Source organism: Rhinopithecus roxellana, chromosome 1 (assembly GCF_007565055.1).
Source record: "Rhinopithecus roxellana isolate Shanxi Qingling chromosome 1, ASM756505v1, whole genome shotgun sequence".
NCBI classification, from domain to species: domain Eukaryota; kingdom Metazoa; phylum Chordata; class Mammalia; order Primates; family Cercopithecidae; genus Rhinopithecus; species Rhinopithecus roxellana.
The window spans coordinates 49,367,531-49,380,989 of record NC_044549.1 but is presented as its reverse complement, the minus strand read 5'-3'; positions in this window follow the sequence as shown (position 1 = coordinate 49,380,989).

Sequence of the window (13,459 nt, the reverse complement as noted above, 5' to 3'; positions counted from 1 at the left end):
CTGTCAATTTGCCTGTGAACCATGTATTAGACAGAATTGATGAATTATTTTGTCAGCGATGATACTGTGTTTTGACTATATAGAAAAAGTATTTTTTTAAACTTGTGCACTGAAGTATATAAAGGTGCATGAAGACATGATGGCTGTGATCTACTGAGAAATATGTCAGCATTAAACATAAAATGAATTAAGGTTTTCTTCTGCATAAAATGAATTAAGTTTAACTTTAGATCGGAGCTTCACAACAGCGTTCCAGAGATAAAGGTCATAAAGTTGAGGATTGGCTGAGAAAGAGAGTGGCTCTAGGACAGGCCTGGGGAAGCTGAGGAGGTGAGGGGCTCGGGGAGGGAGGGGCCCAGGCGCTGGCAGGGGGCAGCAGGTGGAGGAGGGTGACTGGGGCTTCAGAAGGACTTGTGAGCTGGGTGCTGTTCTAAGCACTTCTGCATGAACTAACTTATTTGATCCAAGCAATGGCCCGACGCGGTCGGAACTGTTATTATGCCCATTTTAAAAATAAGGAAACTGGCCAGGTGTGGTGGCTCACACCTGTGATCCCAGCACTTTAGGAGGCTGAGGTGGTCAGATCATCTGAGGTCGGGAGTTCAAGACCAGCCTGGCCAACATAGTGAAATCCCATCTCTACTAAGAATACAAAAATTTCAGCTGAATGTGGTGGTGGGCACTTGTAATCCCAGCTACTGAGAGGCTGAGGCAGGAGAATCACTTGAACCCTGGAGGTAGAGGTTGCAGTGAGCTGAGATTGTACCACTGCACTCCAGCCTGGGTGATAGAGTGAGACTTTGTCTCAAAAAAAAAAAAAAAAAAAAGGAAACTGAGCCAAAAAGAGGGGATAGGACCCTGCCACACACACTGGCAGGGGACTGCAGGAGCTGGGACAGGAGCCCAGGAAGCCTATCTTTGCTGTTAACCACCACCTTCACCTGGAGTGACCACAGGTGGCCTGGAAGTTTTTAAGTTGCATTTATTTATTTATTTTCAAGGAGTTTTGCTCTCGTTGCCCAGACTGGTGGCGTGATCTCGGCTCACTGCAACCTCTGCCTCAAAATGATTCTCTTGCCTCAGCCTCCCTAGTAACTGGGATTACAGGCGCCCACCACCACGCCCACCAATTTTTTTTTTTTTTTTTTTGTATTTTTAGTAGAAATGCGGTTTCACTATGTTGGCCAGGCTGGTCTCAAACTCCTGACCTCAGGTGATCCACCCGCCTTGGCCTCCCAAAGTGCTGGGATTACAGACATGAACCACCACGCCCAGCTCGCATTTATTTATTATTTTATTTTCTGAGTTAAAATCTCGCTCTGTTGCCCAAGTTGGAGTGCAGTGGCATGATAACAACCCACTGCAGCCTCAACCTCCTGGGCTCAAGCAATCCTCCCATCTCAGCCCCCACCCCTCTGCCCCAGTAGATGGGTCTACAGGTGTGTGCCACCATGCCCAGCTAAGTTTTTTTTAAGAGATGGGTTCTCACTATGTTGCCCAGGCTGGACTTGAACTCCTGGACTCAAGTGATCCTCCTGCCTTGACTTCCCAAAGTGTCGGGATTATAGGCATGAGTCACTGCTCCCGGCCTGTATCTATTTATTCTGAGAAGTGATATATCATTGCAGAAGTTTTAAAAATAACAAAACCAAAGTGAACAAACAAAACATTTCCTCACAAAACCGCATTCCCACCATGATCATTTGGGTGTGTCCTTGCCCGATGGACATTTTCACGAACATAACTTTTTCATTTTCTTCCCCTCCCTTTATCTTTTTTTTTTTTATGACTTTCTAAGACTAGATTTCCAAAAATAAATGAACAGGGCAAGGGGGATAGTTTAAAAACTATATTTTAATGGTTCCTGGCAGCGATTATGTGAGGCCCAAACTGAAACTAGGGGACTCTCATTCGTGGACATTCACAGATCAGAAGATGCATCTCAGATCACTTTCGGGAAGCTTCTGGGCAGTGCCGTTTGTCGGCGTCATCATTGTCCTTATCGCTGACGGCCATCTTCGCTGCATTATCTGCAGCCCTTTCGGGAAGTGCCAGGGGCTTGGTAGAGAGGACCCAGCCCCAGGCTCGGTCTGCCTTGGGGCACATGCACACCACAAGTGTGGAGCCCACGGAAGGGCACCCTCAAACCCAGGCAGCCCTGTGTGCACAGCATGGGGAGCAGGGCTGAGGGCCTTGAAATCTGAGATCGCAGACGCCAAGCCTCCTGGGGCCCCTGCTGTGTGGGGGGTGGATGGTGGAGGTGCCATTCTCAAAGACCTGGCTGAACATTGCCCCCTGGGGAGGAGCAGTGTGCAGCCGTTACCATGTTGAGAGGGGCCTCTGGCCCAGCGGCCCCGTGCATAGTGAACAGGACAGGTGTCTGCAGGTGGACTGCACCTGAACATTCTGCATGTTCACAGAGGAAAACTTGAGGCCCTTCCATTTATTTTCTATTTTCCAATTTCTGATGGAGACATGGGTACCAAGAACTACGCCTCCACCATGAGCAGACCAACAGCATAAGGGCCCTTAAAAATGAAAACAGTGGGGTTGGTGTGGTGACTCACACCTGTAATCCTAGTACCTTGGGAGGCCTGAGCTCAGAAGTTCGAGACCAGCCTGGGCCACATGGTGAAACCCCATCTCTTCTAAAATACAAAAAATTAGCTGGGCGTGGTGGCACGTACCTGTAATCCCAGCTACTTGGGATTCTGCTGAGGCAGAAGAATCGCTTGAACCCGGGAGGCAGAGGTTGCAGTGAGCTGAGATCACACTGCTGCACTCCAGCCTGGGTGATAGAGCAAGACTCTGCCTCCAAAAAAGAAAGAAAACAGTAGTTCGGCTTCAGGTGGTGGGAACTGGGGCAAACTGATGCTCACATGTTTCACGTAAACAGGTAGCTGCTGCTCAGCACCAGCTGACTGGGGCTCTGTGAGGGTATAGGCCTAGGCCTGGTTGATCTACTTTTTTTCCTAGAGAAATTTGAAGTTTGGATTTAAAAAGTGCAATCCTTTGATATTTACATGTTGACTCAGATGTGTTTGAATTACCACGTAGGCCTGACAAAACTTGCTGGAGGGCTGCACCAGGTGTGGAGAAGCAGCTGGGATAGCAACATCTGTCACCTGTTGGTAGGGCAAGGGCTGGGCACTCACAGGGGCCTGAGAAACAGCAGTGTCCACCCTGCCCACTTTGGTTGTGGGGGTTGGAAGAAGCAGCAGAGCCCTGCCCTCACCCATGAGTCTCAAACATGGCCCTTGTTTTGGAGCAGGGGACCTAGTGAACTGCTGGCTTTCTAGAATGTCCGCCCAGGGCCAAGGCCGCCACCCCCTGCTGGGCATCAGGCACCAGTGCCCAGGGCATGGAGGGGGCTGAGAGGACAGCACCAGCAGGGTGATGTTGTCTTCTCTCTCCAGGGCTTAGGCCCTGCAGCCAGGCAGACGGGCTCTTGCCTTAGCCCTGCATTCAATCCTGTGTGTGGGTCTCTGTAAACACTAGTCTCCCCCTTGTCACTCCTCAGTCCCAACTCGGTGAGCAGAGCTCTCCCTGGCCAACCTCCTGGCTCAATGATCTTTGGCAGGTGACTTACCCTCTGTGTGCCTCAGCTTTTCCATCTGTGGAGTGGGACGACTCATAGCAACTACGTTGTCAGGAGTAATGGGACAGTAGACCTAAGACCCTGCAAGCAGGACCACTGCCTCTGCTCCTCAGCGCTTACTGTGATTTTCGGTCTCAGTGAAGCCACTTGTATGTAGGGATTAGGTGTTAGACTTCAGCTTTCTCTTTCTTTTCTCCTTTCCTTTCCTTTCCTTTCCTTTCCTTTTTCCTTTCCTTTTTCCTTTCCTTTTTCCTTTCCTTTTTCCTTTCCTTTCCTTTCTCTCTCTCTCTTTCTTTCTCTCTTTCTCTCTTTCCCTCTCTTTCTCTGTCTCTCTCTTTCTTTCTCTTTGTCTCTCTCTCTCTCTCTCTCTCTCTTTCTTGATGGAGTTTCACTCTGTCACCCAGGCTGGAGTGCAGTGGTGCGATCTTGGCTCACTGCAATCTCTGTCTCCTGGACTCAAGCGTTTCTCCTGCCTCAGCCTCCTGAGTAGCTGGGGTTACAGGCACCTGCCACCATGGCTGGCTAATTTTTGTATTTTTAGTAGAGATGGGGTTTCACCTTGTTGGCCAGGCTGGTCTCGAACTCCCGATCTCAGATGATCTGCCCACCTCGGGATTCCAGACATGAGCTACTGTGCCCGGCCTTATTTTTTTTTTAGATAAGGTATCTGTCGCCCAGGCTGGAGTGCAGTGGTACAATCTTGGCTCACTGCAACCTCCGCCTCCCAGGCTCAAGCAATCCTCCCACCTCAGCCTCCCAAGTAGCTGGGACCACAGGTACACACGAGCACACTGGCTAATTTTTGTATTTTTTGTAGAGACAGTGTTTTGCTATGCTGGCAAGGCTGTTCTCAAACTCCTGGGCTCAAGGTATCTGCCCACCTTGGCCTCCCAAAATTTTGGGATTACAGGCATGAGCCACTGTGCCCCGCCCAGCTTTTCTTTTCTGTTTTTGTTTTCGTCTTCTGTGACTTGCAGACCAAAGATTTCAGCTTTTCTGATTTGATTTTTTTGTTTAGACAGTCTCGCTCTGTGGCCCAGGTTGGAGTGCAGTGGCGCAATCTTGGCTCACTGCAACCTCCACCTCCCGGGTTCAAGCGATTCTCCTGCCTCAGCCTCCTGAGTAGCTGGGGTTACAGGGACAGGTCACCATGCCTGGCTAATTTTTATATTTTTTAGTGAAGATGAGATTTCTCCATGTTGACCAGGCTGGTCTCGAACTCCTGACCTCAAGTGATCCTCCCGCCTCGGCCTCCTAAAGTACTGGAGTTACAGGTGTCAGCCACAGCACCCGGGCAGCTTTTCTGATTTTTGAAAGAGGAGAGGGCACTGCTGGGCACAGATAAATAACTCTTAAAAAAAAGGAATTGAGGTGAGTGTGCACCACCACATCATGCTGACACTGGCCTCCGCCTTCCCAGTGGTCCCGCTGAGGCCCCAGAAGTGCAAACCTGGCACCAGATCAAGCTGCCACACTGCACAACTCAGGAATGCCAGGCCTGTTTGAGTCTTCATGAAAGGTGCCGCCCTGGCCTGTGTGTTCACATTAATCTCCTTAAACCAGACAGTGTGAATTTGGAACAAGAAACGGTGCCTCTACCACATGAAGAGCAACAGCGTAAGGGCCTTTAAAAAGGAAAACAGTATCTCAGCTTGCATGTCAGGTGGCAATAGGAAGTGGTGGGGACTTTGGCAAACTGGTGCACATATGTTCCACGCAGGAAGGTGGCTGCTGCTCGGTGCCTGCTGACTGGGGCTATGTGGAAAGTTTTTTTTTTTTTTTTGGAGATGGAGTCTCACTCTGTCACCCAGGCTGGAGTGCAGTGGCACGATCTTGGCTCACTGCAACCTCTGCCTCCCGGGTTCAAGCAATTCTCCTGCCTCAGCCTCCTGAGGAGCTGGGACTACAGGCGCTCGTGACCACGCCCAGCTAATTTTTGGTAGAGATGGAGTTTCACCATATTGGCTGGTCTGGTTTCGAACTCCTGACCTTGTGATCCGCCCACCTCACCCTCCCAAAGTGCTGGGATTACAAGCATGAGCCACCACGCCCGGCTGGGAAGTTTAAACCATGTTAGTGACTTGATCTCTCTGTGCTTCATTTTCCTCACCTGAAAGTGGGGATCACCCCAGTAACCACACAGTTGTTGTGAGAATCAGTTAAGCCCAGCACTTGAAGCTGTGCCCTGCTATGTAAGTGTTACTATGACCATTTAATCTTCCTTCCACTGGAACATCGGTCTGTGCCCACAGGCGACAGTGGAGGGGAGATGTGTCCTGTAACCAAATGGATCGATAATAATACTGTAATAGCAAGTAACTTGCTGTGTGCAAGGCCCTTTCATCTATATTATCTCATTTAATCTTCACGCTCATCCTGGGAGTTCTCGACTCTAGGTTACAAAGAGGAAACAGGCACAGGGGGGTTGCAGAGGCCTGCCTGGAGGTGGCAGAGGCCGAGTCAGAGACTTGGAGCCAAAGCCCCCTGCCCAAAGGCATGCTGGGCTTTGAGCCAGGCCTGCCTCACAAATGGGAGACCCTGATATTTCTGCCGCACTTCAAGGGGGTGGAGAGAGACCTCCTTGGCCAGTGCGCTTCTCCTGTGTACTCCTGTTCTATGGGACTCGCCTCCCTGGATGAAGTCTTCCTTCTCAGGCCCAACTCCCCGTGTGCTGCAGGGAGGGCCCTGTGGTGGTTCCCTTTGGAGGACCCAGGAAACAGCACCCAAGGACACATGTGGATCCTGAGTCTCCCTCACCCTCTTGCAGGGGTTCATCTCCTTTCCCCCGTCTCTGCTGTGGCCTCACCTCTTGAAACGCCTCATCTGATCGTGGCAAAGTTCATGAGGCTGCAAGTTGCTTCTGTGTTTTTAAAAACTGAAATCTTGATTGAGATGATTGTAGATTCACATGCAGTTGTACGAAGTAATACTGAGAAATCCCATGTACCCTTCACCCAGTTTCCCCTGACAGTGACATCTCATAAAACTGCAGTGCAACACACAGCCAGGATATTGACATTAATGCAATCCTCCTATCTTCTGCAGGTTTCGCTAGCTGTGTCTGCACACCCCTGGTGCACCCGTGTGTGCATGTATATGTGCTGTGTATTTAGTTCTCTGCAATTCTATCATCTGTGCCGCTGTGCATATCCCACTGCAGTGAGATTACAAGCACTTCCCACACCACAGCCTCCCTCCTGTTACCCTTGCCCATGAGACCTCAGTGCTGGGCTCCGTGCTGGAGCTGCTCACACCAACCTCTTTATATGAGCTTTATGGCAGCCCTGGAGGTTGGCAAAGCTGCCCCATTGTGGGTTAGTTTGCCCACCATTGTGCTGTCTATCGGGGATGGCTGGGACAGCAGGAGCCAGTATCATCTCAGGACCATGTGACTGCCACCAGGTCTTTCATGTTAACTTCACCATTTCTGTTTTACTATTATTAGAACAGTAATACATGCTTCTTAAAAAAAATGAAACATGGGCCGGGCGCGGTGGCTCAAGCCTGTAATCCCAGCACTTTGGGAGGCCGAGACGGGCGGATCACGAGGTCAGGAGATCGAGACCATCCTGGCTAACACGGTGAAACCCCGTCTCTACTAAAGAATACAAAAAACTAGCCGGGTGAGGTGGTGGGCGCCTGTAGTCCCAGCTACTTGGGAGGCTGAGGCAGGAGAATGGCGTAAACCCGGGAGGCGGAGCTTGCAGTGAGCTGAGATCCGGCCACTGCTCTCCAGCCTGCGCGACAGAGTGAGACTCCGTCTCAAAAAAAAAAAAAAAAAAAAAAAAAAAAAAAAAAAAAAGAAACATGACAGAAGAGGTTAAAAAAGTGAAAGATCTGTATTTTTCCATCTTCCCCAGCAGGGTCCTCTGTTTCTTAGTGTAATCTTCAAGTCTTTTTCTATATATTTACAAGTACATATGTGAATATCATATTATCTCTTTCTGGTTTTTTTTTTTTTTTTTTGAGATGGAGTCTCGCTCTATCGCCCAGGCTGGAGTGCAGTGGCCGGATTTCAGCTCACTGCAAGCTCCGCCTCCCAGGTTTACGCCATTCTCCTGCCTCAGCCTCCCGAGTAGCTGGGACTACAGGCGCCAGCCACCTCGCCCGGCTAGCTTTTTGTATTTTTTAGTAGAGACGGGGTTTCACCGTGTTAGCCAGGATGGTCTCGATCTCCTGACCTCGTGATCCGCCCGTCTCGGCCTCCCAAAGTGCTGGGATTACAGGCTTGAGCCACCGCGCCCGGCCCTCTTTCTGTTTTTTTTTAAACACATCGAAGTGCACTAGACACACTGTTATTCAACTCACTTTTCGTTGAATCACAAATCCTGTACATCTTTCCACGTCTCTACGTAGAGATCTTTTTCATCCCTTTCCTTTTAAAATGTAAATCTATGTTAAAAGATTTATGTTAAATTCATGGGATTTAATATTCACAAGGCACAAAAGAGCATGTAATGAAAGCCGCCTCATCCCATGGCCTGACCCCGCCCCCAGTTATGTTCTGTAGAGAAAAGCATAGTCAGTTCCTTGTGGATTCTTACAGAGAGAGGTTTTGTATACACAAGCAGATATGTAGATACATCCTCTCCTTCCTTCTCATGCCCAGGGTTCTGCACCTTGATTTATTTTTATGGAACAGTGTTTCTTGGAGACCTATTGGTAAGAGTTTCCTCCCTCTTTTTAATTTAATTTTTTTTGAGACGGAGTCTCGCTCTGTCGCCTAGGATGGAGTGCAGTGGGGCAATCTCGGCTCACTGAAACCTCCTCCCAGGTTCAAGCGATTCTCCTGCCTCAGCCGCCTGAGTAGCTGGGACTACGGCGTGTGCCACCGCACTGGTTTATTTTTGTATTTTTAGTACAGATGGGGTTTCACCATGGCCGCCTGGCTGGTCTCGAACTCCTGACCTCAAGTAATCCACCTGTCTCAGCCTCCCAAAGTGCTGGGATTACAGGCATGAGCCACCATGCCCAGCTTCCTCCGTCTTTTTCTTTTTTTTTCCACAGCTGTGTATGTTCCATTGTAAGTGTGTGTCGTAGATTATTTAAGCAGTCCCTCATTTATGCACATTTGGGCTGATTCCAGTTTGGTTTTTTTTTTTATTGTGTGTGCTCCAGGAGACAGAATCTTTCATGGTGGAATTCCAGACACGGAGGAAGTATTTGGGATCAGGGGCTTCTGGGTGCTCTTAGGAGCACCTGTGTCCACCTCGAGATCAGGAGTCCTTAAGACAGAAGGAGCCCTTGCCGGGTTGTCACAGGGCAGACCCCGTGCATGTGTGTGTCAGCGTGCTTCCTTCCCGTGGCGCCGCAGGCCTCCTTGTGACCTTTGCAGGTTGGTGACTCAGAATGCTGTTCAACATTGATCTCTGCCCTCACTTTTTCTTCTTCTCTTCTCCCTACACCCCTCCACCTGACCAATGGTGCCCAGCTGGACCTCCAGTGAGAATCTCTTGGCTTTAATGAGCTAAAATGGTGGTCTTGAGCTAGGACAGTTAAAGCTTAGGTTCCTTATTTGGTTTATTTGTAGATAGATGGGGAGCTGAGAAGTCTGGCTAAGGTTTTCACTTTGCGATCTTACAGTCAGGGCACAGTGACAGCTCCTGTTCTTCCAGAACTGCAGTTCTGCTTTGACAGTTGACAAATTTTTGTGAAATTGGCAACAACTCAGGCCCAAAGAGACATCTGTAGGTTGGGCTCCTGCCTGATTTTATGTTTACCTCCTTGATTATTTTTGGTGTGTGGGTTTTGAAAAGGGAAATCAAATGCAAACAATCTCATGGATGTATCCTTAAAACAACTTCTTTTGTCAAGTCAGGATTTTTTTTTTTTATTTTTTTATTTTTTTATTTTTTATTTTTTTGAGATGGAGTCTCACTCTGTTTCCCAGGCTGGAGTGCAGTGGTGCTATCTCGGCTCACTGCAACCTCTGTCACCTGGGTTCAAGCGATTCTCCTGCCTCAGCCTCCCCGAGTAGCTGGGATTATAGGCTGGGATTACCACGCCTGGCTAATTTTTGTAGTTTTAGTGGAGATGGGGTTTCACCATATTGGCCAGGCTAGTCTTGAGCTCCTGACCTCGTGATCCACCCGCCTCGGCCTCCCAAAGTGCTGGGTTTACAGACGTGAGCCACTGTGCCTGGCCAAGTCATGAAATGTTTAAGTGAAGTTTCTCTCTGGAATGTGACTTCCACACGCTGGGCCCGAGGAATGGCTTACAGTTGGATTGTAGATTTGAAAGTTCTTGATTTTCCAGGATGTGTGGCACAAGTGAGCACAGTGAAACCCAACATTCCCATTTGACCACTGGCCCTCTTAGGGCCTGACTGTCCCAAGTGCCAGGAACAACCGCATGTCCCACTTAGTGTTCCTTTGAGGGCTGAGCTGTAGGAGCAGCTCAAGAGGGACCCCTAGTGACCGCATGGAGCGCTGTCGCCTCTGCACCCTAGTCCAGACTGGCTCTAGCATGTGCCTGTCCTGGCAAAGGAAGGTCCTCGGGACTTGGGCCCACAGGACTTGCAAGCAGTGTCACCCCTGCCTCGGGGACAATGGCTTCACATGGCCTCCTCTTCCTAACAGGGCTGCCTTTCCCAGACAAGCTTTCTGCAACAGCCTCAGCTTCCTACACCCCTAAACTCCCCTTCCTCGCACTTTTTTCCTCAGGGGGCCCGACTTTCCCCTCTGCAACTTCTCCGCAGAGGGAGGAGCCTCCACACAGGTTCTGGCCTGGCCTCCCTCCTGACGAGGTCCACCTCTTTCCTTCCCAGGTCCCGTCTCTCTCCCTGGGGACCGTGGGGCACAGGACAGTGGAGGCCTGATCCATATTGCACGTGGTGAGTCTCAACTCAAGCCTTCAATATCCTCCTTGAAAGAGGGGGATGTCAACAGAATGAAAAAATGGGCTGCAGAATGAGAGGAAATATTTGCAAAAGACATAGCTGATAAAGAACTGTTATTCAAAATATAAAAGAATGCTTAAGACAACAATAAGAAAACAGGTAGGTGCTGTAGCTCACACCTGTAATCCCAGCACTTTGGGAGGCTGAGATGGGAGGAATGCTTGAGCCATGAGTTCAAGACCAGCGTAGGCAACATGGTGAGAACTTGTCTCTACAGAAAATACAAGAATTAACTGGCATGGTAGTGCACACCTGTAGTTCCAGCTACTCAGGAGGCTGAGGTGAGAGGATTGCTTGAGCCTGAGAGATTGAGGCTGCAGTGAGCCATAAGTATACCGCTGCACTCTAGCCTGAGTGACAGAGTGAGACACTGTCTCAAAAAGAAAAAAAGAAAAGAAAAGAAAAAAAAACCCCAAATATCCAAATTTAAAAATGGGCAAAAGATCTGAACAGACACATCAACAAAGAAAATACACAGATGATGGCAAAGTGCATGTAAAAACATGTTCAACATCATATGCCATCAGGGAAATGCAAATTAAGACAACAATGAGATACTACCACACACCTACAAGAATGGCCCAAATCCAGAGCATTGACAACATCAAATGCTGGCAAGAATGTGGAGCAACAGGAACTCTCATTCATTGCTGTGGGAATGCAAAATGGCACAGCCACTTCAGAAGACAGTTTGGCAGTTTCTTACAAAACTAAACATACCTTTACCGTACAATCTGGCAGTCCCACTCTTTGGTATTTACCCAAATGAATTGAAAATTTATGTTCACACAAAAACCTGCACACATATGTTTGGAGCAGTTTTATTCATAATGCCAAAACTTGAAAGCAACTAAGATGTCCTTCAGTAGGTGAATGGATAAACTGGAGGTCATCCAGACAATGAAATATCATTCAGTGCTAAAAAAAAATGAGCTCTCTCAACCATGACAAGTCGTAAAGGAAGAATGCCTGTTACTAAGTGAATCTGAAAAGGTTACATACTAGATGATTCCTATTCTATGACATTCTGGAAAAGGCAAAACTATGGAGACAGGAAATGGATTAGTGGCTGCCAGGGGCTGGAAGGGGATGGTGGGGATAATGGATGAATTGTCAGAACATGGGGGAATTTTTAGGGCAGTGATGACATTCTATGTGATTCTATCAATGGTGGTTATGTGCCATTATACATTTCCCCAACCCCTTAGAATGCACAATACCAAGAGTGAGCCCTCATGGGAATGAGAGACACTGGATGGTGATGATGGGTCCAGGCAGGTTCACTGATTGTGCTAAATGTACCACTCTGGTTGGGGATGGTGATAGTGTGTGTGTGGGAAGGCTGGGCATATGTGGGGCAGGGGGCACACGGGAACTCTGTACTTTCTGCTCCATTTTACTATGAAAATCAAACTGCTCTAAAAAATAAAGTTTATTTTAAAAACTGAAAATGAAAATGAAACAAAAGAAACAAAAGGTTGTATTTTGAACATACAAAGAGATTCACTAACAGAGCTGAAAGAAGAGGACATTTCTTATTCAGCGTAAATTCATGCTTCACTACGGTTCTCACTCCTTACAGTGACTCCAGATTAATATATGCACATGTTTATAGATCTTCTAATGATCTGGCTGGGTATAACTACATTGCAGTACTTTTTTTCCCTTATAACAGCTTTAAGGTGTTAAACAGAAACACTTAAAACATCCTGTAATTTGGGATTTAAAAATTTTTAAAATATTCTGCTGGGCATGGTGGCTCAAGCCTGTAATCCCAGTACTTTGGGAGGCCGAGGCGGGCAGATCACCTGAGGTTAGGAGTTTGAGACCAGCCTGGCCAACCTGGCGAAACCGCATCTCTACTAAAAATACAAAAATTAACTGGATGCAGTTGCAGGCACCTGTAGTCGCAGCTACTTGGGAGGCTGAGGCAGGAGAATCACTTGAACCCTGGAGGTGGAGGTTGCAGTGAGTTGAGATTGCGCCATTGCACTCCAGTGTGGGTGACAAGAGCAAAACTTTGTCTCAAAAAAATTTTATTTTTTTATTTTTTTTTATTTTTAATATTCTGGTGGCCCCACAAATGGAAGTAGCCATGGCCCCTCTCCAGTGTGAAGAGCCCCACCCTTAATCCCTTTCACAGGCCAGAGATGTCTCACCCCTCAGGCCCTCTTCACCCCTCACATGGTCTCCTACTCAATCCCAAGGTGGGACTCCTCCTGTTGTTCCCCTTGGTGACACTTCACGTTGCTTCACCTCAACTCAGCTGGCTCTGTTGGCCCTGAGGCCCCCTGCAGAGCCCCACTGCAGAGTGTGCAGAGCTTCCTCCTCAGGCACTCCAGGAAGCCCTGGAGTTTCTTTCATGCAGCTTCTCTGTCACACCCTACAACAACTCACTGGTCTGAGCTCACCAAGCCGGGGAAGACAAATGAGCAGATCTGGGCTATTCCAACTCGAGCACTCCTGATGTCATTGTGAACCTAGGTTTGTGGCATGAGAGAAAGGGGATACACCATGTGAGATGCAAAAGGTTAAATTAAAAATCCCAGGGTAGTGAATGTGATTTTTTTTTTTTTTTTTTTTGACAGAGTCTCGCTCTGTCACCCAGGCTGGAATGCAGTGGCACAATCTTGGCTCACTGCGGCCTCTGCCTCTTGGGTTCAAGCAGTTCTCCTGTCTCAGCCTCCCAAGTAGCTGGGACTACAAGCGTGTGCCACCACACCTGGCTAATTTTTGTATTTTTAGCAGAGACGGGGTTTCGCCACGTTGGCCAGGCTGGTCTCGAATTCCTGACCTCAGGTGGTCCACGCGCCTCAGACTCCCAAAGTGCTGGGATTACAGATGTGAGCTGCTGTGCCTGGCTGAACTTGTGTATTTTGTGTTAAGACGTTAGGTGTATTTTTTCCTGGCTGTTCAATAGGAGGCCTGAAAACAAGGCCAAAGGTAAGCACCCTTATGTTTTA